This window comes from Alexandromys fortis, unplaced genomic scaffold (genome assembly GCF_014885135.2).
Source record: "Alexandromys fortis isolate MF-2015 unplaced genomic scaffold, M_Fortis_MF-2015_v1.1 scaffold_39, whole genome shotgun sequence".
NCBI classification, from domain to species: Eukaryota; Metazoa; Chordata; class Mammalia; order Rodentia; family Cricetidae; genus Alexandromys; species Alexandromys fortis.
The window spans coordinates 3,755,312-3,779,347 of record NW_026067918.1 but is presented as its reverse complement, the minus strand read 5'-3'; the positions used below and the strand labels follow the sequence as shown (position 1 = coordinate 3,779,347).

At 39.5% G+C, this 24,036-nt stretch overlaps 1 long non-coding RNA gene across 1 annotated transcript; it reads right to left on the bottom strand.

The window, feature by feature from the left end:
* Positions 1–1,330: 1,330 nt before the first annotated feature.
* Positions 1,331–22,459, bottom strand: LOC126500477 (uncharacterized). The gene is made up of 3 exons (XR_007591362.1): positions 22,339–22,459; positions 6,514–6,641; positions 1,331–1,420 (listed from the first exon to the last, which is right to left on the bottom strand). It is a non-coding gene; the product is annotated as an uncharacterized lncRNA (long non-coding RNA).
* Positions 22,460–24,036: the final 1,577 nt, after the last annotated feature.

The window sequence follows — 24,036 nt, the reverse complement described above, 5'->3', positions numbered from 1 at the left end:
TGGCAGAAAAAAATAACATCTTGAATTTTGCAGGCAAATGGATAGAGCTAGAAAACATCATTTTGAGTGAGGTAACCCAGACACAAAAAGTCAATTATTACATATAGTCACTCATAAGTGGTTCTAAAACATAAAACAAAGAAAACCAGCCCACAAATCACAATCCCAGAGAACCCAGACAACAATGAGGACCCTAAGAGAGACATACATAGATATAATCTACATGTGAAGTAGAAAAAGACAAGATCTCTTGAGTAAATTGGGAGCATGGGGACCTTGAGAGAGGGTTGTAGGGGAGGGGAGAGGCAGGGAGAGGAGCAGAGAAAAATGTAGAGTTGAATAAAAATCAATAAAAAAAAACTTTCAAAGTCCAAAGAGCAGAAAGGATTGTGGGCAAGCATGCCAGCCTCTATGTGGACACTATGCAGACATTGAAGTGATGACCCTCTAGGTGAAAGAACACAGTATAATGTTACCTGCCAGAAGCTGCAAACGAGCCATGGAACAGATTCTTCTGCTGAGTTCTCAAGAAAGAACCCACTCTGCTATTGCTTGGATGTTGAACTACTTGCCTCCACAACTATAAACAACTAAATTCCTCTATTTCAACTAAGGAAGTTTGACATATTTTGTTACAATGCCACTAAAAAAAATTAAAATATAGTAACAGTATGAAAGGCGCCGCCCTAAACAGAGAGCTGCTGAATGCTGAATGGTGTTCTTTCTTTTAAAAAAAAATGCCTAAGGGAAAGGCCACCTTAGCTCTGGTAGAAGGAGACAAGACTATGTCTTGAGGTAGCCAGACTTGGCAGCATTGATCACACATTGCTGGCATGAAACAAGCAAGAGTAGGAAGGGTGGGAGAAACAGAGTCTTGGGCGGATGTTCCAGGCAGCTACTGTGACCAGTAAATGAGCCACAGAATTAACTTCCAAGTAAGGTGGGCCTGACAGGGATGGGGATCAACCCCTTCAAGTTATGAAGAGGGAACTCAAGCTTGAATGGAGGTCTCTGAATGTTAGAGATGCCAAGACCACAGGATATTTGATAAGTAAAGCTTCAGCTCATAGGAAGGGGGGAGAGGTTTTGCGTGCACGTGATCTAGCTATCTGGGGCTGCTACAGCCTTGACAATGCCTACCAGGAGTCCTGGATGCTAAGCATGAAGCTGCTGGGTTCTGCAGTTACCTTGGTATGTTTTGACATTTTCCTTCTTTTCTAGTCTTTACTTGACATTCTTCTTCCATTTTGGAATGGAAATGTTTGTTTTGTGCCATTTTATGTAATAGTGGAAGTACGTAATATTTTTATGAGACTCACAGTTTGTCTTGTGTCTCAGGAATGAATCTTCACTTTGTACATGTGAGCCATGCTGGGACTGTTCCAGACCATGGGGACTTCAAGAAGGAAGAATAAAGGCACTATAAGGTGAGGAAAAAAACGAGACTTTAGAGGATGCTTTGATTTCATGTGATGGTTGATGTCTATTTGAGAAAGGTGAGACCATGACGGCTAGTCTTTATCATCAACTTGTGTGAACTTAGTCTCTGTGTAAACAGACCTCTGGGTGTGTCTGTGTGGCCATCTACAAAGAAGTGTTACAGTGACTGAAAGAGGTCCACTCTGAATGTGAGTGGCACCCTGTGGGTGGTAACCATTCCACAGAGTGGGGTCTTAGCTAGAATAAAAGTTTTAACAGGAGAAGGTAAACCAATCACCAGAATTCACCTCTCTGCTTCCTGGCTGCGGCTGCAGTATGACCAGCTAGGAAGCAAGGAGTCATGACAATGTCAGTTTCGTTTCTCTCCATCCACATCCACCTCGTGAGTACTTCTCTACTTTCATCTTATTCTCCAGTCTTTTACCTTAAGCTTTTAAGTTAGATGACTACTACCCCAACAGAAGCACTTACCTTTGTTCTATTTTTCAACCTAAAATATGCTGTTTAGTCACCTTACCAAAAGGTGATCATCGCACATCCTAGCACCTACCGAAGCACAAATTCCCAACTTCTATCAAGAGGCCAATGTCTTCCAGGTTTTTCTCCTTCCTTCATTTCACTCAAAGCACTGTTACTTCTCACCGTGAACTTAAATTCTAAATACCAAATAGAGTTTAGTCTTTTGAATCCTTCAATACACACACACACACACACACACACACTATGTTCTACAAAAGTTTGCCTTTGCCTATATCACACCTTCCTACCTACCTCTCACTCCAATTCATTTCTCTCCCCAGAGTCAGGTTGGTGTCTTTTACTATAAACTGGGTTCACTGATTATTCTAAGTTCTTCAAGGTTCTATAACATCTTGGTATTTGACATTTTTTGATGCTTGTCTCTTTTCAGATTAAATGTTTTTTGAAAACAAGAAAAAATCCATTTGAATGTTTATCATTGAAAATCCTATCATGAAAGAAGGCAACAATTCTTTAAATTTTTATTCTCCATAAAGGAAAAAAATTTCAGAAAGTGCATTAATATCTTTGGAGTGGCCAGTCAGCTCGTCAGATTAGGATCTACTCAACATGGTCTCTTAGACTCACAGGTTTTTTTTTTTTTTCACAGTGCTGGGTTTAGACCAGGTTAGCTTTTCCTACACTCTAGCTTAGGATCCCATTTCTTCTCTATAGCTCTGGTGTCTAGAGCGTTTTGAAGCTGTGCTTTGTTGGTCTTGTTATATTTGATTATTTCTCCCAATGCTTCAGGTTTGAACATTCATCCCAGTGCCATGTACCCTTGTGAGTGAATGATATTCATTTTTTTCAAAATTTACCCTGATGCTAATTTCCCCAATCTTTGCTTAACCTCTTTTGTCCTGCATACTTAATACACTAAGAACTCTGGAGTAATTTCTCCTTACTGGCCCTACTCTTCACTGCCCTGGTCTGGCTCTCTGATTCTCTGGGACAGCTACATAATTGCCATCAAACTGTCTTACCGGGTGCTGGTCTTGGCCATGATGCCTGTTCATGTCTTCTTTACAGCCAGTATGAATTACCAAATCTTCCAAACTGCCATCAAGCAAACTTTTCCTAATTTAAAATTTATGATAATTTTTAAGATCCTACGCATTTCCTAACCTCCCACAAAATGATAAATTCAGAGTATCCACAGAACCAGGGCTAGGTCAGCATGGGTGGGCAATGTGAAATAGTAATTTCCACATCTTTATTTGTTCTGGGATGACAGACAGTGTCTTTGGCAATCTGCTTGCATTCTACCTGTCCAAGCTTTGGAGGTGTAAAACTGTGGTCACTTTAACTGTCCAATTTATATGGTTGGTAACTGGACTTCCTGTGAAAGTAGTTTCTCTGGCTTATACTCTGAATGAGAGATGAATTTCTAATAGCAATCATTCTCCTGAATATTCAATTAAAATATTATGACTCTTTTTATAATTATTAACCAATACCTCCAGTATTAGCCAAATAGTGTCTTTGAAATTGATCTTTCCATGACAGGTTCTATCTTAAAGGATGTATCAAAATTTGTTTATGGTTTAATTGTAAAAGACCTATAAAGTAACAGCTTCCATGATTACCTATGTGTGAATAAACATATTCTTTCATTTATTTGCATGGTTCTTTCTTCTGAGTGCAGTCTCTAGTTGTCTGTATAACTATACTAGCTATTCCGTTTTTGCTTTTACTTAGATAGAATTATCTAAAATCAAATAACCAAAGGGTCACATGGTCTGAAAGCTTGCTTTGGTCTGCTCATTATTTCATATCTACCTGCAGATTATGCTTTCGGGGGAGGGTATGGCTCAAATTCTCTAATCACTGTTGGAAGACTAGAGATAACAGAATTCATACATGTAGATACCAGTAGCTCCAGTCACCAAATTAAAAAAAAAACATTAGATAGCATTGTCTGTGACCTTGCCAGACACCCGAGATCTCAAAGTTGTATGAAACTGTCAAGGTACTCACCACCTTTGCATTTCTCAGACAAGTGTACTCAGAAACATGTAGTAACTTGTTCAAAAGTTGGTGGCAGAATAAATATTTTTCTCACTTCTTTGGCCCAATTTATGTACCTTGTGATTTATTTAGCAACTTATTTAAAATATATTTACAGATTACTAATAGATACTCTTCCAGGGATATGAATCCTGAGCAAGAAAGGTTTAGCCTTGGACCTCATGACACATATATCTTTAGCTGAGCAGTAATGTTGTCCCATCACCAATCACAATGGGACTGTCAAAATTTAAAGTGAAATAAATGAGACTTTAAAGCACTTGAAGGCAGAGACAAGGGTCCCTCACAGATTGGTTGCTGTCTATGGACATATTAACCCTTATTCTGGGGACATTTATTCATTTATATAGAACTTTTCCTCTCTCACTTCTGATCTAACCTTGAATTAAATCCCCCTTGCCACAACACCCACCAAGTATAGAATTTATCACAATATCCTTAGTGCCTTCCCTTCAGATCATGAACGTATGAAGGACAAGGACCACCATATATTTGTCCCAAACAACCATTCAAAGCAGGCTAGGAAACATCTCCAGAGAGGGAAATGTGCTTATGTGCACAATGGGTAGTAACAGTTCATTCTCAGACATGGGTAATAATACCTAGAGACATGGTAGGAGGTGGAGAAACCTCCATCTTCCCCAGTGGAAAAGGAGGCTGTTGGTGGAGACTGCTCATTCGTTTTCCAACTGCTCAGACCCAAATAATCAAACAGAAACTATATTGATTACAACATTGTTCAGCCAATGACTCAGGCACATTTCTAGCTAGCTCTTACACCTCAAATTAACCCATTTCTAATAATATGTGTATTGTCATGAGGCTGTGGCTTACCGATAAAAGTTCCAGCAGCATCTGTCTCCTTCAGCAGCTACATGGCGTCTCTTTGACTCTGCCTACTCTCTCTCTATATCTCTTCCAACCTGGTTCTATTCTGCTAAGCCATTGGCCAAAGCAGCTTCTTTATTAACCAGTGGCAATAAAACATATTCACAGTACACAAAGGAGAATCCCACACAAGGAGGCAACTGGCAACTAGAGAGACTAGACATGTTGATACCTCTTCTACAAAGACAATCCATCATCGTGCCTGTCAGCTATTCAACTCCCAAAGTCAGTTCTATTGAGGTCAATAGTGTCTGAACCAGAGATATTCTGCACATGTGACATCATATTCATGTTGTAATCCCCTACACATGCAGGCTGGCAGAATCATGCCGTATTTATCACCCCCTGAGAGTCTTATACTAGTGTGTCCTTCAGTTTCATGTATGCTGTAGGGAAATGACCAGCTATCATAGAGGCTCACAGAGTTATGGAGGCAGAAGGCCAAATGATAGTTGCAAGGGGACTGGGAAGTGGGGAGAATGAAGAGCTGTTGTTAGGTGGGAATGTGGTTTCAGTTGCATAAGATCAATAACTCCTAGAGACCTGACAAACAGTACAGTGCGTACAGTTAGTAATATGGGACTGTGAACTTGACACTTCATTGAAGGGATCTATCTTGTGTTAAACACTGCTCTAAACTCACATACTAATGGCAAATGGAGAATTTTTATAGATCACCAACATACCCTGATTATATTATCAGTGTATGCATATGTCCACACTCAGAAGATTATAATACATTTACATGTATTCAATCATCTTACCAATAAAGCTATAAAATTACCAAAGAATCTATAATTTGTGAAGTAACATTATTCCTCCAGATTTGTAATAAATTGGTATAATTAAGCTTGCTAATAACTTAGTTAGTATAATAAAATTTTATATAAAATTAAATAAAAATTTTCAGAGAATCCCAAGCCACCAAATTTGTTTCAAATTTGGGCATACTGAAGACTAGGAATATGTTAATGTACGTAAATATGCAGTTATATATAAAATAAAGACCATCATTAATTAATATGGGATCTGTACACCATTATTAAAATTTCTGATTGTCTTTGGTAACTTGTAAGACCACACTAATATTAAGCTATACTTTGTTACATGTGATAATTAATTAATTATAGGTTGAAATGTCTATTAAATGTGACAAAGATGTTTTTTTCCTATAGGCCTAAAAAATGATCCCATTAAAAACTCAAAAGTTACTCAGAGTTACAAAGATCCTTTGAAGAAAAATACATTAAACACATCTAAGAAAATGTGACAGACCAAGATCTTTGCTCTAAATACCATCAGATTAGTTCTTTGACTACTCAAAATCTTGATTTCAAATGTGACATAAGTATGGGCAATATTATAGAATCATGATAATCTAACTAATGAAACTCAGCTCTTGTATTAAAACCTGGTGCGGTAGAGGAGAACCGTTTCCCAAACAGCTCAATGAAATGGCTAATATGCATAATCCCATCTGCTGCCACTTCAAAATATACAGAGGCTTATATTATTTTTTAACACTTATTAAGAAGAATGTAGGTTAAATGGATTGAATAAAAATCCCTAATCATATTAAAGAAAATCAATCAATTTGACCTAGTCTGGACCCCATCCTATATCATTCCCTCCACAAACCTGTCACCAGGACACTCCATCTCCAGGCAGTTTCATCTTCTGCTATTAGTAGTTCATAAAAGTGGCATGTGCTGTCTATCCATTATTCATGGTTTCCCCAGGTCATCCATGTATCCCCCATTAAGGGTCTGCAAGATAAAGGAAAATAGAAAAGGCAGACGTCTATTAGAATCAGGTATCTAACTGAGTTCAACCATGGAAACTTGCCCAACACTACTTAAATTCTGTATCTACATTCTACATTCATTGTGGATGGCACCATCAGATTAAGCACACTAGCTAGCCTGATCCCACTCACTCAGCCGGTGACCTAGAATTGCCTTTGATCAGCAGTGAATGTGGTTTGTGGAACTGACTGGTTTTTGATGCTATATATATATATATATATATATATATATATGGATTTTTTGGAGCTGGACAAACACTGGGAACGCTTACTAGCAACCACAGAGTTAGTGTATTTGATCTCCAATGCTTGACGTCAACACAAGGTTTTTAAATATCCTTGTATTTGGCTTGATTTCAGTTTAGCATTTGAGACATTTATAGGTATTGTAGTTAATCACATTGACACATATAAGGAGAGAGGGGGTTTATGAGGAGAAAACACACCATTTTCAATAACACACCAGTATAAAGAATGGCATTTGTCAATCCTGGATCCTAACAGATATCATAGGCATAAGGAAGAAGGGCGTGTTGTGGATAAGGGGGTACGCTCATGTGTGTGCATGGGTACATGGCCCTTTTCATGTTATGAGACCAGAGTCTGACACTGGGTGCCCTTCCCATGCCTCTTTGCCTTACTCCCTTAAGAAAGGGTGTCTCACTGAACCTGGGGCCAGGCTGGCAGTTAGCAAGCTCCAGAAATCCTGAGGTCTCGTTCTCTGTTACCCAACACTGAGACTAAAGTTCCATGAGTGGCCCTGCTTGACTTTTCACATGGGCATTGGGGTCTGCACTAAGGTCCTCAGTGCTTACACAACAAATGTTCTTGCCTACTGAGCCATCACTCCCCAACACAAGAGATGTTTTTGAAAGATGAAAGCTTCAGTCTCACCCAAGAGGGATGTTACAGCGGCATTGTTGCTTTTAAACTTCTGGGATTGGTTACCATAGACAGTAAATGTTGACAAGGTACATTAGCAACAGTTCAAGATAGTCTTTAAAATCCTAAAGGCTGGAAAACTCACAGACCAAACTGATTTTTATTTTCTTCACTGATAATGTAGTTTAAAGCACACATAGCAATCTATTGTATTATCAGAACAAAGGGAAGGATTGAAACGAATGGAAAAGGACTTGATATTATTCTATGAGTCAACAATCCATTAAATTCTCTAAAAGTAGAGGATTTTGTTTATGAAGCACATTAGTGGATCCATAGCACTACCCACTCTTCTTTATTTTCTTCCTCTAACTGAATAAGCAATCAAAGAATCTACTCTCATTGTAACTGATTTGAAATCAATTTGCTCATTATTGAAGAACAATGATGTCCATCTCTGATTGTAGCTGTGTGTTTTCTGAGTCAGAGGATGGAGTTTCCAGCATTGCTCAGTATCACCTGTAATGACTTTTCTGGAACCCTGAACAGAATAGGCTTCTGTGTTCACCACAGAAACAAGGTAAGGTGATTATCGCATCTAAATACAATCACAAAATGACTGCAAAGCGTGCATCAGGGAGGTGCTAGGCACTTTTCATGCCTTATTTCATTTTCCTAATAATAACCCTATGCCACAGGTGTGATGCTAACTTCACCAATTAAGGTCTTCCAATGAGCCAGAGCATCAAAACCCATGTGTTCTTGATGCCAGTCCTATTCTGTAGATAATGCAACATTATCAGAACTAAAGGAAAACACAAAAAGCATGCAAGTACCCATTTAAGCAACATCCTATTCTCTAGGTTTTCTGATTAACAACTCGCCTAATCGTTGTCACTCCATGAGGGTGGAAGTCCCATAGTTGGTGCAAAACATTCTCTTGAAGTGTTCACCCTTCTGTGAATTTTTAGGTTCCATCTGCTAGGTTTTAGATGATATTTCTGGGTCTACACTTTTAGTATTTATTCTAAGAATCTCTAGCATGCATCACCTACATTTTATTTTCATTGATAAATACATTTCTAAGTGATATAATATGCTTCTCATGCTATTAGTCTAAACTTAATGCCCTAAAGGAGTATCCTTGGGCTTAAATGTGTGTGAGGTCTGGTTTTTGAATAAACCTTTATTAGAACCTAGCCACACTGCTTAGCTTTTGCGTAATCTATGTCTGCTTTATGACTGAAGAGTCAAGTATTTGCAATAGAGGCTGTATGGCCAACACAAGCAGAAGATATTTCCCATCTGGCCCTTCACAGAAGAAGTTTGCCAACCCCTGTCCTAAAATGACTCTCTTGATAAATTTTGGCCAAAAAATGTGTGGCCCACTGATTAATTTGGAAATTTCTCTATACCTAATATCATTTTATTTACTAAGCTTCTTGGACTCAGTGAGTATATGGAAAACATGTTTTATTCATGCAAGACATAGCATTCATTTTTTAATCCCTCAGATATGCTTGTCAGATGAGTGTTCAAATAAGCTATATTATCTGCTTTTGTTACATTCTGGTTTGCCATATATGGAAAGACCAAAATTTTCTCTAGCATATGACCAAGGGAAAGCAGGTGTTCCCTATCAAATCTATATAACAAATGGAAACAATTCTAAATTATTAGTAACCCTTTTTAATTCATTTACTTTTTTAAAAGTAAGCAGCCACACAGACTTTTCCCCCCACTGTCCTATACTCTGAAAAAAAAAAAAAACTACTAGAGCCAAGTGACATTGGTGGAGGTAATGCCTTCCAATTGCTGACTATGGGGAAAGTTAACCCAACTCTTCCTTCCAAACCTATCATTATGTAAAGGAAATAGTCGCCACATGATGTCAAGCTCATTTGAACTGGAGGGATAAAAGGATACACCATCATCAAGCCAGAGCAAAGGAGATGAGTAAGGTCAAGGCAAGTGACCAGGCGATGTAGCTTAGCAGCTGAGAGCGAGCCAATGATGGAGGACAGCTTCATGCACTCAGGGAATCCCTTAAGGGCACGGGACGCTCAATGCATGTTGCACTGATGCACTCAGAAAAAAAAATAACGTTGAGCTGAAAGCTCCAAAAAGACAAGTCACGAGAAGGGTTTAAAGAAGAAAAACAAAAATATTAGCTTTACACATAGTCGCAGCATGCTGTGAATGATCTGTGTTTCCCCACTAGGGAAAATAAAATCCTAAATTCCTCACTTCGAGCTCAGTTTCCTGGAAGCGCTGAAGGTTTGACCAGGTCTAGACTACATTTTATGTGCAGACCTTTGCCAGGTCCTCTGGCAGAAGTGGCCAGGTTCCAGCCACTGCTGTTGCTTTCTCCACACTGGCTCTGTGTACTGGAGATTTCTCCATCTGGTTCAACAGGAAGTATGTACTGTTTGTGGGATGCCATTGAGCTATTTTTAAGAGCTGAGCTCCATGCAGGTATTTATGACTCTAGTCACAATTTGGGGAAACAAAGTGTTTGCCAACACAAGTACAGTGAACAGTTTCAACAGCCAGCCATATGGCCACGGGATGGAAAGGGTCCAGGTGAACAGCTGGAACAAGCCCCTTCCTGGACCCTGCAAAAGCCATCATTTCCTTTCACGGGGCCACAGCGCCAAAGCCTGACAAGTGGTAGCCATTTGCTGACAGGAGTGGGGTGTTGTACTCTTATGTGGATTAGAGGAATGGCAGAGGATCTTAAACTCCAGTTTTCACACCAAGGGTCTCATAGAGACTCTACTTTTGCTCAAATAGGTTTACCGAAAATTCTATAAAGTTTACATTAGAGTTCTTTTAAATAAAATCAAAAATAATGGGGTATAGATATGCCTTGCCTCTATAGAACAGAAATGGATTAAATTTGCTATCCAAATCAAATTTTCCGTCAAGGTTAATCAGCTCACAGCAGATAGAACTTAGCCGTGGTCTCTGTGTATTTAGCTGACAGCTCACTCTCAGTTGGCATTAACTATGTGATAGGCAATTTTATGTGCAAGTTTGACTGAGTCACGGGATGCCCAGACATGAATTAGACAGAATTGGATTAATGTGATTCATTAAGATGGACAACTTCAAAACATACCGGCCAAGGTCCTTGTTCTAACTCAAATGCTAGAATTCGCTGCTGAACCAGGAGGAGCTTATTAAAGAAAAGCAAGCTTTCATTCCATTTCTGTTCTCAATTGATTGAATGAAGCCCACCCACCTTGGGGAGGGTGAGTAAGTTCCCCCCCCCCATGCAATTACTTAAGTATTGAGTTCATCTGAAAACACTTTCACTGAAAATACCTGTAATAATGTTTGAACAAATAACCGGGCACCTTGTGGCTCAGAAGTAGGCACATAAAATAACCTCTTGCATAGTTATTGCCAACTGAGAATGAGTTGTGAGTTAAATCTACTGAGTCCAGGGCTCACTGTTACCCAGTGTTATCTGATTGACCCTGACAGATATTTTGTTTTGTATGGATACCAATCTATATTTATGAAAGATTATTGATGAAAAAGGAAAGATAAAAAAATCTGGAAAAAGCCATATTTCTGCACTGTCAGATTTTTTAAAAAATGAACTTGTATCCTCTGTACTGTAAAGGTTATCCCATTAAACACTCTCTTCACACTCTTCTTATAGCTCAAAACACTTTGTCCTACCATCTCTAGAGAAATTTATTTATACTTCCTCATTGACATTTGTACATCAAATACTCACTGACCTTGAAAGACCACATATAATGCTCCTATCTAAACACTACTTGGCTCTTCCTTCCTTCCTTCCTTCCTTCCTTCCTTCCTTCCTTCCTTCCTTCCTTCCTTCCTTCCTTCCTCCCTTCCTTCTACATGCATTTTTGATTTTAAAACTTGTCTGTAAGTAGCTTGGGGAACAAATCTAGCAGCAAACTAAGCTTGAGTCTCAACGATCTTTCCATTTGTGCTGACAACAAAAATGAAAATGGGTGTGTAGATTACCAAAGAGCGGCAGACAAAAGGAAGCACTGTTGAGAACAGTTCTAGATAGAAAAGACTCTCCACCAGCAAGCTAGACTGATGGCGGTCTCTGGACCTACAGGAGACTCATGGGCTGAGCTGCAATAGAGAGGATCAGGAAAACTACTGGCAAGGGTGCGTTAGTTGTCTGAGAAAGAGCAGAGGATCTTTCTATAACCGTGGAGTAGTGGAAAACAATGGAATCTGGAAGAGCCTCAAACACAAAAATGAATCATTCGACCTAACACCCCAGCTGCAGGTTTAAAAACAAACATTAAGGGTGAACTGAAGGGCAGAGAGACCCCAGGGTCCTCTGCGTTCCTGCAGTACTTGGGTTTCTGAGTCTTGTCAGAAGTTAATGCAACCCTGTGTAAGCAGAGCCCCTGCATGGAGGGTCATAGTAAGGGTGGAGGTGTGGAACTGGGCTTTTAATAGGTTATCTATTAAATTATTGTTAATGATTAGTTTAACTGAGTTTAATAAAACCACGTCGTCTAGTTTCTCCTTCTGTGAACTCTAAATGATCAACTTCTTGCCTTGACTAAAAACACTATGTCAGCTTGTAGACTTTTGGGAAAGCAATACATTTTCTTTATACAAAGATTCTTTCCTTGCCACTGCTCATTTTTATAAAATATTCCAAGCAGTAAAAATTACACATGCAAAGAAACACTAAATGTAATCCTCAAGTTTAGGTGGAGAAAGAAGCCAACAGAATGAGAATCCCATGTGTGAAACAGGTACCGCAATTAACTGTGCAGGGCTTAATGTTATACTTACGGATGTAATATCATTTCAGGAATAGAGAAGCAATAATGAAGATAAGAGTCTGTTCTAGTCTGTGATGTGATTAAAAACACTGAACATAACTGATGTAGAGGACGGAAGGGTTTGCCTGGCTCACAGGTTACGGGGAAGTCCAGGCAAGAACACAGGGCAGAAACCAGGAGCAAGAACTGATACAGACACTATAAAGGGATGCTGCAGGCTGGGCAGCTCCATCTGGCTTTCTCAGATACCTTTCCTGCAGTAACAAAGCTCACCTGCCAAGGAGTGGCACCACTCCCAGTGGGCTGGGCCTTTCAACATCAATCACTAATCAAGAAAATCATAAACCTGCCCAAGGTTTATTCAATAGAGGCAATTCTTCAACCGAGGTTCCCTTTGTCCAGGTGATAAGCTCGTGTCAAGCTGGGGGAAAAAAAAAACTAACCAGCAGAGGGTTACATAGGAGAAAACACAGTCTCAAAAACTCACCTAAATGGAAATCCCAGAGAAAAATGTAGAGTTGAATAAAATCAATTTAAAAAAAAAAATCTGTTTGTTTAAATGTGCTTGGCAACATAAACACTGAACCATAAAGTGCAAACAATTAAAGCAATTAAAGAATATAAATTGCCAAAATGAAATATATATATATATATATATATATATATATATATATTCCAATATATCAGAATCATAATGCCAGTTACCTGTGGGAAAATATATTAATCATCATGTGCAATGTGAGGGAGAAGATGAAGTGGAAAAATCATTTAAAAAGTTATTGAGGAGGCTAGGTGTGATAGCGCACACCTTTAATCTCAGCAATGGAAGCAGGGGTGGGGGTAGGCAGATCTCTGTGAGTTTGAGACCAGCCTGGTCTACATAGCTAGTTCCTGGCCAGTCAGGATTACACAGTGAACTCTCAACTGAGAAAAGAAAGAGTTAATGGGGTGCTAGAAAGATGGCTCCGTGGTTAAGAATGCTTGCTCCTCTTCCAGAAGACTAAAGTTCAGTTCCAAGCACCTATGTTCTTTGTATAGCTCACAAATGCCTGTAACTCCAGCTCCAGAGGATCCTGTACCTTCTTTTGGGCTCCACAGGTACCTGCATGCATGTCCACACACATAGAAATATGCAAACCTGCATATAACAACCGTGTACTCATGCACACAAATAGAAATAAAATTAAAGTTTTTTAAGAAGAGTTAATGGCTAAATGTTCTAAATTTGGAGAAAAAAATTAAAGGTTCCAGCCTTAGTGCGAATAAAACCCACAAATTATATTACAAATTCAAATTTCAATTTATTTATGAATAAAAATCCAAGAGGAAAGATAATATTATCAAGGAGAAAAAGGAACCTGTGAAACAATGACTCGCTTTTCTGCTTCTCATTTCTTTTCTAAAACTTATTCTTCTCTCATACACTACATCTGGACCACAGTTTCCTCTCTTTTCACTCCTCTCAGCCTCCATCCCACCCCTTCTTCCCCCAGATCCACTGCTCTGCCATTTCCCTTCAGAAAATAGCAAGCCTAACAGGAATATCAACTGAACATGGCATAAGAACACACAATAAGACTAGGCACAAACTTTCCTACCAGGGCCCAATGAGGCAACCTAGAAAGAAGAAAAGGGTCCCAAGAGCAGGTGAAAGAGACAGAGATACCCACATTCCCACTATGCCCTGCTTAGTTGATTTGATTGTTTTTTCACGAAAGCTAGAAAGTTAAGCTAGCAAACCACGACTAACACTGTCACAGAGTCAGAAGGTGAAGACAAAGAACAGAGGAATATTCTGCTGCTCTATAATTCTATCTACCTACCAAGAGGAACCCTCGGAACAGAAGGCAAGAGGATCAAACTTCACATCAGCAAAGTGCCAGCAGACCTGTCAACAGACATCGTCATTAACAACACAGTATTGCAGGGGCATCTCCAGCCTCCTGTGAGATGGTAACTGTGGAAAAGCAGGCACCAGATTGCAGAGGTGGGTAACTAGTCAGCGAATTGCTTTTCCTTTGCTTGATTTTCCTTCAACAGCAACTGAGTCTTACAAAGCTGAAATATCATCAATGTCCTGGGGAGTTTATAGCACAGGAAAAGTAAATTAAGTAAGGTTATTAAATAATAGAAGGATTAAATTAGGTAAATAAAGAAAACATGAAGTAGTGGCAACGGTAGCACAGTGGAAAGAGAGGAGATACATGGCAATGTTCAGTGGAGTGGAGGCAGTTTATGGCAGAAAAGGAGACATTGGCTATGCCTGTTATATATGTTCATGTGAGTGCATACACATGCCCATGTTCAGGCTTGTGTGTGTGTGCGCGCGCACCTGAGAATGTATGTACAGAATCAATCAAAATCTTCCAGATGTTCTCCACCTAGTCATCTGAGACTGGGTCTCTCCCTAAACTTGGGGGCCCCATTTCCTCATGAGACTGAAAGTTAGCAAGCCCCCCAAATACTCCTAACCCCTGTTCCCTTGATGCTGTCTCTGTTCCCTTTGGAACTCCAGTTACAGACATGTCCAGGATGCCTAACTTATTCTGTGAGTGCTGAGATCTGAGACCTGGTCCTCATGACTATGTCACAATTGTTCCCAACCACTAAGTCATTTCACCAGCCCCTATATATTACACTTTTGATAAAGAGTGAGAAGAAAAGAGAGAGGGGAGAGAGAGAAAAGGAAGAGAAACAAAGAAGGAATCCAAAGTTAGGAAAGGCAGGGAAGTCTCAAGACAATGAAATTGAATACCTAGAAAAATGACTCTTTAGAAGGTCTATAAATGATAGAGTCAATAAAATACACCTCATCAAGTCTCAGCTCCAACCATTTTGATATCAGAGGCAAAAAAAGAAAGGTTTTGATTATTTTTTCCTGAGTTGATCTTCTAGGGAGCACCAGTATCTTATTCCCAGAAAATGGATAAAATATATCCAGCGCTCCACATTTTTTCTACATAAATTGAATTGTGGTTTATTTGATTTACAAAGATTTAAAGGAAGGGGAGGGGGGAGTCCAAACATACTGTAGCTAAAAATCTAGTTTATAAAGCATTGGAGGCAAATAGCCTGAAAATCACTCTGAATGTTCCTTTGATGGTGCAGTCCCTAGGAACATTTTTAAAAATAAATAATTGTATACATACTTGATTAGTACAAAAGCTGATTGTCTTTTCAGACACCCTTCTTGATGTGGCTGGAAACTGGGAGAAGTCTGGAAAGCGATTTGACCTTTTATAGCTCAGATATTTCTTCCTTTGCTTTCTCATTTGAGAAAACAGAAACAGTTCATTACAGAGAGCAGCCAAAACAGTGGGACCTACTCAGGAATAAACATTATCAACTACGGGCAGCCTGGAAATCTTTGAATGATGCATCTTTAGGTGTCTACGCACTTGCTTCCTTTTCTATTTTATCCAATTTCCTTGGGAAGCCACAGCAGAGTACAGGAAGAAATGTGTGACAGTATTTCCAGACAGATCAGTGAGAAATATTCAGTACTGTATCTGAATATATTTTTTCCTAGTTGAACCTGGAAAATTACATTAGGTTGGGTGATTTTTCTGTTTTGTTTTGGTACAAAATTACTCTTTCCAAACAGTGCAAGAGGAGATGAAAGAAAATGATATTCTATTAACGTATCCTCTAAATGACCATCGGAAGAAATGTCTAAAGTGTTTGTGGGGAAGTAGAAATTGCACCCTGCACCGCTGAGGATTTTGCTTGCCCAGAAGTTTAACTTACTTAATGCCCATTCAAACACCAAACAAGAACCCATGGAAAATGTTGAACTTTCACAAGGGGAAAGTAAATTTCAGTGATTGACTGGGCCAGGGGCTTATCCAGTTTTTGTTACTGTAACCAAAATACACTGCAGATGCCTCTATTTTCTGTTAGGAAGGCCTTTCTTTCTAGTACTTGAGCAGATTCAACTGAGTACGAACCTCTTTCAAGGATTTCTCTTTCAAGTTTCCTAGTTGCTTCGTTGAGAGCAGAGGCCACAAACTATTCTCTAAGGACCTGAATGCAGGTACCCATCTAAGGACCAACCAGAAGCATCTCCTTCTACCTGCAACTTCAATTTCTTAAACAGAAAACAATGAAATGTGACCATCATCGTTCAAAAACTAATAATACCTAATGTGGACAGGAAAGCGGCTCATTCCATGAGAGTGAACACGCTCCAAATAAATGTAAAGAGAGGTACTACAATCCCCAGTGCTCATGGAAAAAGTCAGGCATGGCTACAGGCTCAGAGACCTGAGTATTGTTGGACCTGGTTGTCTAGCTCCAGGATCAATGAGAGCCCTTATCTCCAAGAAATAAAGCAAAAGGTAGTAGAACAGGACATCGCATTTCTTTCTCTGGTCTCCATACATATGCAGGGCATGTGCATCCATACCCACCTGCATTACACACACACACACACACACACACACACACACACACACACACCTAATGAGTGAGGCCATATTCATCATTTGAAGTTGTCTGTTGAGTTGACTGTTTATCGCATTGCATAACTACTCAAGTAGTGATGGAATAAGTAACAATATCATAACTGAACAATGACCAGCTTTTAATTTCCTCTCCAATACCTGAAAGTAGACCCAATCCAAACGCATTTCCTCCTTGTCTCCCGCATGCCCCATTTTGTAGAGGATTAAATAGCTCTAAGGGAGGTTATGCTTTTTGTCCAAACCTGTTCATAACAGCAAAATCTGTTTTCCCCCTTCTGTCTGCTTCATTCCAAAGTCTATGCTTTAACTGAAATTCAAGGCAGAAATTCCAATCACCTTGATATAGTTTTGCTCTTTTTAGAGAGGAACAGCCTGTTTAGATTAGGACAAGCATCAAATGTCACAAGATAGAATTTCCATTTTATCCACGGGAAAAAATCAAACGATTTTTAGGTTATGGAATTTCCTCCTTAATTGCATCTGACTCTGTTTGCTTCTTTCTTCTGTCGCCATTCTGTGTAAATATACCCATTCTTTGTGGCAACGAAATCTTATTAATTCAGAGTCAGCTCATTTGGCGTTTGTGACTGAGATTAGGTGGGTTTAAATTCACTTTATTACCTATGAAGAAGGGGTTGTTGAAGAAAGTCAACACCATTAAATAGATTTCCCAGAGTTTAATTTTTCTGAAGAGATATGATTCTCAGGAACCTGACACTTTAAATTTACATTAAAATGGTTAGTTTTCAAATATCTCATTTAAAGTTATCAACGAGGAAGAGCCCAGAGAGACTTGGCAGTTCTCAAACTTTCTTCAGACTGACCTAAATTAGCAAAATAACAATCAAGGTATTCATCTTCAGTAATGTACATTGACTTCTCATATTATTTCAACCATTCAGGGCTTTTCAGATTTCCCCAAAACAATGTGCTATTGCCCTTTCAAGGTATATTTGCAAAGATCTTTATGTCCCATCAAGGGCAGGAATTACACCTTTTCATGACTGATTTTGTTTGTTTTCCATTGTTTTAGCAAAGATTCTAATCTGAACTCTGCCTTTGATACAGCTGGAATTTAAGCAAGTTATTTTGTCTCTGAACTTATTTCCAGTAAAAAAAGATAGAATATCCAATGTACCTGTAGTAGTGAAAAAGAAAATCCATAAAGCAAACGGAAACATCTAACAGTGGACAGGTGTGTAGTGTCAGCACAAAGAAAAAAACCTCATTTATTGCTATCCTTTCCTTATTACCTCACTGCTTAATCTCAGCATTCCTGCAGAGTAAATTTAGCTTAAAATTGATCCATAAAAAATAAATTAATTAATAGATAAATAAATATTTGGGCAGGAGAGATAGTTCATGATGGAGGTGGGTCTTGTATTTATCTGTTGCTTTCATTGGTTAATTAATAAAGAAAACTGCTTGGCTCTAATAGGACAGAAAATTAGGTAGGCGGAGAATTCTGGGAGAAAGAAGTTGAGTCAGTGAGTCACCATGATTCTCCCACTCCAGACAGATGCAGGTTAAGATCTTCCCTGGTAAGCCACCTTGTGGGCTACACAGATTATTAGAAATGGGTTAGACCAATAGTAAGAGCTAACCAATAAGAGGCTGGAACTGATGTGGGAGTGATTTCTTATTAATAAAGAAACTGCCTAGGCCCCTTGATAAGGCCCACCCTTAGGTGGGTGGAGAAAACAGAGGAGAATTCTGGGAAAAGGAGGCTTGGTGGAGCAGTCGCCATGATGCTCCCACTCCATACAGACGCAGGTTAAGATCCTCTCTGGTAAGCCAGCTCATGGGCTACACAGAATATTAGAAATGGGTTAGAACAATATGTAAGAGCTAGCCAATAAGAAACTGGACCTAGCCGGGCCAGGCAGTGTTTGAAAGAATACAGTTTCCGCGTAATTATTTCTGGGCATAAGCTAGCCATGCGGGCGGCCGGGTGCCGGGGACGCAGCCCTGCCGCTCCTATTTCAACAGATGGCGCCCAGACGTGATGGGCTAAATCCACTTAAAAACCTGAGAGGGCTTAAAAAGGAGAGAGAGAGAATTTAAGACAGCTTTTTGCTGTTTCTGGGTTGCGTGCCACAAAGAAATTGTCCTGACTCGGCAGCAGGAAAAAACTGGCTGTTTTAAAATGCCGGCTTTCTGGGCTGTGCCGCCATTGTGATCTCTGTCTGGCTCCGGCGGGAGACAGAGCTTATGAATGGAGCATTTGGATTAAAGTGCTACGATTTGTTTGATGGCAACTAGACTGCTGTGTGCCTAAAAGGGGGACATTGTGTGCCGCAGCTCAGAGGCACAAGCAGCTCCGCCATGCTAATGGTGCAATGTGCAAGGATCAGAGGCACGAGCGGCTCCGCCATGTTGGACTGGGCGGGGCCAGCATACAGTACCTGTTTTTGACCTAGGAATGTCACAGCTTAGATTCTTAAGCGCTTAGTGATTTAAAGGCGCAAAACAAAGTGCTCCTGGATAGTAAAAAAGTTACAGATTCACAATAAAACAGATTCAGACACTGTTGGATGAATGTACGTAGGCTTGGGAGAGAGAAGAAAAAGAATATAAAGAATAAAGTTAATGTCTTAAAAAGAAAAAGGGTAAAGTCTTTAAAGAGACAGAGTACAGAAGTACAGATAGTTATAGATTAAGAGAAATAAAGAAAAATAAGCCACGTAAAAATGGAAAATTCACAGAGAGTCTGGATTATGTACATTGTGTTTTCTTTAAAATTTTTGACTGTGAAGGAGCTAAGTACAGAGAGACATTTCATTATATGGGCTGCCAAGCTAAACCAAAATGGATTTCATGAGGGTATTATGATTTCAGAATTTGGGTCTAAGGATATGATGCTTTGGAGAGGGTCTTCTTTTGTTTTTGCAGAGGATGAGACCCTGTGGATTGCATCTATTCCGATTTGGTATGATAGACCACGCCCTCCTGAAAGGTTGCTGTGAACACCCTCAAAAAATTGCTTCGCTCAATTGCCAACTGAGATGAAACTAGCACACAGGTTATATCATGAACGACCTAATTAACGACGCCCCTATTCAGCAGGAAGCAGTTTGGAGAGAAAAAACTACGCCCATGTTCCCAAATATTGTTTATAAATGTTCTTTTACATTTAAAGGGGGATATGATATAGATATGAATAATTTGCATTGGTATGGATTTTAAGGTCAATTTTGTTATATGTATATGTATTTTTGATCTTGATTAAGGTATTGTGATTGTGTAGTTCATTTAAAAATGTAATGTATAATTAGGAAATATAGGTTGTTAATGGATAATCATCGCTAATAGTTAAGCTTGTAGTCATGTTAATTAGATTTTCTAGATATATAGAGATATATTTCAGTTAGATAGGCATTCTTCATATCTTTCAAAGACTGCAGAATATGGCATTTAAAATATTTTAATAACTTAGGACTTTTCATGACAAGGAGACACGTCTGCTCCTGGCAGCACCAGCTACTTCAAGAGGAAGATGGGCATCGAAGAGGATCCTTATGGAGTTGGATAGTCATTTGGGCAAGAAACTGCTCTTGCCTGGACTGTTGCATAAACTGGACACAGAGAACCCTCAGAGAGAGGACTGCTGAACTTGCCTAAAGGTGAGATGGTCTTTCGGGGTTCCTGATTCATGAAAGAGTCTGCGAGACATTCTGCAGGACACAGCAGAAAATGACTGAACTGTCTTTGAAATTTCCTGCTTCATGGAAATGTCTCTGGATACCATGGGCCTGTAGGCCGAAGATGGATGCCCCAACGGTACAGAGGAACTTTGGGTGACTGTCCAGGCAGCGAGATGTCTCTGTCATTTCTAGAGTTTTCTTATTTCTTGTTTACTTAGATAATATTATATCCTTCTGGAGTCTTTGATGGAGTTGAAGAATAAATAGTTATAGTTTTCCTTAGTTATGATAAGAGATAAAATAGATATAAATATTGTAACTGTAATTCTTACTTGATAACTGTTTTGTTATATGTAATTTTACTATGCTAAAGTTAAAGCCTTTCTTTTTTGTTTAAACGGAAAAAGGGGAAATGATGTGGGAATGATTTCTTACTAATAAAGAAACTGCCTTGGCCCATTTTATTGGATAGAAAATTAGGTAGGCGGAGTATACAGAAGAGAATTCTGGGAGAAAGAAGGTTAGAGGAGGAGTCGCCATGATGCTCCCACTCCAGACAGACGCAGGTTAAGATCCTCTCTGGTAAGCCAACTCATGGGCTACACAGAATATTAGAAATGGGTTAGAACAATATGTAAGAGCTAGCCAATAAGAAACTGGACCTAGCCAGGCCAGGCAGTGTTTGAAAGAATACAGTTTCCGTGTAATTATTTCGGGCATAAGCTAGCCATGTGGGCGGCCGGGTGCAGGGGACGCAGCCCCGCCGCTCCTATTTCAACACACCTAGCATCTCTCTCTGACTTCTACACCCTCTCTCTCTATTTCTATCTCTCTCACACACATGTGTGCACACACACACATGCACATACACACATATACCCACAGACACATGCACATACAAACATATATGTGCACTCAAATACACACATGGTTGTAAATGACCCTGACTAGGTGATTCCTTTTATATCTCACCATATTTCTTCCTCTACTCTATCACAGCCTCTAGGTAAGACTTCTGAAGATCACAACAGACTACAGTGTCTAGACAAAGAGCAAAGCATAGGATCTAAGACTGATGCACAATGGTTGAAGTCATAATAGTTATAAAATTATTGATAAACACCTGATATAACTGTTCCACTATATTCAGATGACACATGTCATAGAAAACTGAAGATGAGGAAGAATTATCCATGTGATATTACATTGGGGCTGCGATAGAAACCTCAATCTTTCATCTTAAAGCAAGGAGGGTGAATTGGTTAAGCCTTTGGCTCCTATCTCAAAACCAACATATCAAAGAGAAGTAATGAAGACCACTCAGGCAACTTCTTCAACAGATCCTTCCATAATCTGGAAACCCTTTTTCAGTGCTACTGATTTTCAGAACATAGTATTGTTTTCATTTACCAGACCTGTGAAGAGGTTTTATTATTATAGAGATGAACTGGAAATCTGATCTGTACTTTGAATTCCAGGATAAATGGATAACCGCATATATCAGGGTGAGATTACCTGGGTTTAAAGTGCTGCTGCTCTCTGCAGCAAAAGTGGCTGACAGAAAGGAGTGAGTTTGTGAGATAGGTTTGGTGTTGATTTCTAAGCTGAAAAACTCAAGTGTCACCTGGGATGCAAAACTCTGAGCATGCCTGTGTTAGATTATTGGACTGTGTTAACCAAAATTGGAAGACTGCCCACTGTGGGTGGCACCATTCCCTGGCTCAGGTCCTGGACTATGTCAATGGAGAAAGGAAACTGAGCAGCAATATGCTCGAGTTTTTCTCTTCTTCCTTACTGGATGTGATGTGACCAGCTGCTTCAGGTTCCTGTTGTCTTCATTGCCCTAAATAAACTGGAGCAAACCCACCTTTACTTACCCGTTGCTGTCATCAGGGTATTTGATCACAGTGGCAGTTGGTATACTAGAAACCATGTGTGTTTAGGGCTTCATCCATCTTGAATCTGGCTGATGCCTTGAGGTAGGAGTCACTGTTTTTACTATTGTTAACGTTAGCCTCATTGTCATGGTGTTTGTTGTCTATAGAGGACAAGAGGAAGAGTTTGAGACAATGACTGCTTATGGTTTATAACCCATAAATCTGAGTGTAAGACCTGCTACAATTCTCCTAATAAAAAGGCAGCAATGTTATTTGAACTCATATTTGTCTATCACTATCAGTATGTTCATGAGTACATTACTTTCTCACAGCAAAATAACAGTGTTAAATGAGGTAATAAAGATACAGAGTTGGACTTGTGTCTCTGAGACCAACATCCAAAGATGCTCCCTCTCTACCACTGATACTTACACTCATACACTGCCTTTTCACCTCCAGTAAACAGGAGAATTAGGAAAGAAATAAGAATTGACAGCATATGACAGTGTCGTTGCCAATTCTATAAGTTTGGAGAATCATTTTTCCCTTTAAAACACTCAAGGAAATACAGCAGAGAGACTGGATAAACAGCCCTGACTTTCCAGTCGCTCGGTGCACTTCTGAACTCCACCGCTCTGAGTTCCTCAGCCAGGGTAGTTTGAAACTGGTGTCTGATCTCTGATCCAGGACAAACACAAGAACCAAAGTATATTCCCCTAACCAATCAATCCAGGTCTTCAGAGGAGGCAGAGCATTTTCCTAGACTGACTAAAGAGCTCGAATTAAAAGAGAATGCCTTACATTTGCAGGTGGTGGGCCAAGGAATTCACAAACCACAAGATGGGGCCGAAAGTACCTACCCTCGGGATAACCTTGTCTGCATTTGGAGAAAAGTAAAGACACAGCACAAGGCTTTCAAAGAGCTGAGTACCTACAGACATCTTTAAATAGAAACATCAGGGTTTCAAGAAATATAATTTATCTTATCCAGTTTTATCTGTAAAAGGCCTTTCCTGGAGGTCTGCCATAAAATCAACATATTCCCATCACTTGAGCTCTATTAATCTGACAAAATGTCAGTGATACAGGATGATTTGGGGCAGATATTTGGCACCAAATATAAATAGCTCCAGACTAACGTATGGGGTTGGGAGTGGGGTGAAGGAAGATTCTTCTGGAATCTCTATAAGTTCAAACATCTGGCACTTATAGAATTTTCCAACTTGGCCACCTACAGAGGAAATGAAATTGGGATCACTGCTAGTACATAAAGGGTGCACTGCTGGGCTCTTATTTTTTGTAATCAAAATGTTACACACAACTTCAGTAAAAAACAGTAAATAAAGATACTGACAAGTGTTAATCCAGATGTGATAATTACCTTTTCAGTTCCAGATGTGGTCACTACCCTTTTGGTGTTTACCCTTGCAGACAGCTACAGGTGCATTACCTTCATGATTTTCCTGTTATAGTGAGTGAGTGTGTTTGTTTTACAAAAATAGAGAATTATTGACTGGGGAGATGGCTCAGTGGGTGCAATGTTTATTTCAAAAAATGAGGATATGAGCTGAATCTCACTACCCAGGAAAAAAAAGCCAAGCACAGCCTCATGTGTCTTTTGTTTCAACAATGGAAGGCAGTGCAGAGACAGGAATATCCTGGGGACAAGTGGGGTAGCCAATATAACCAAAAGGTTAA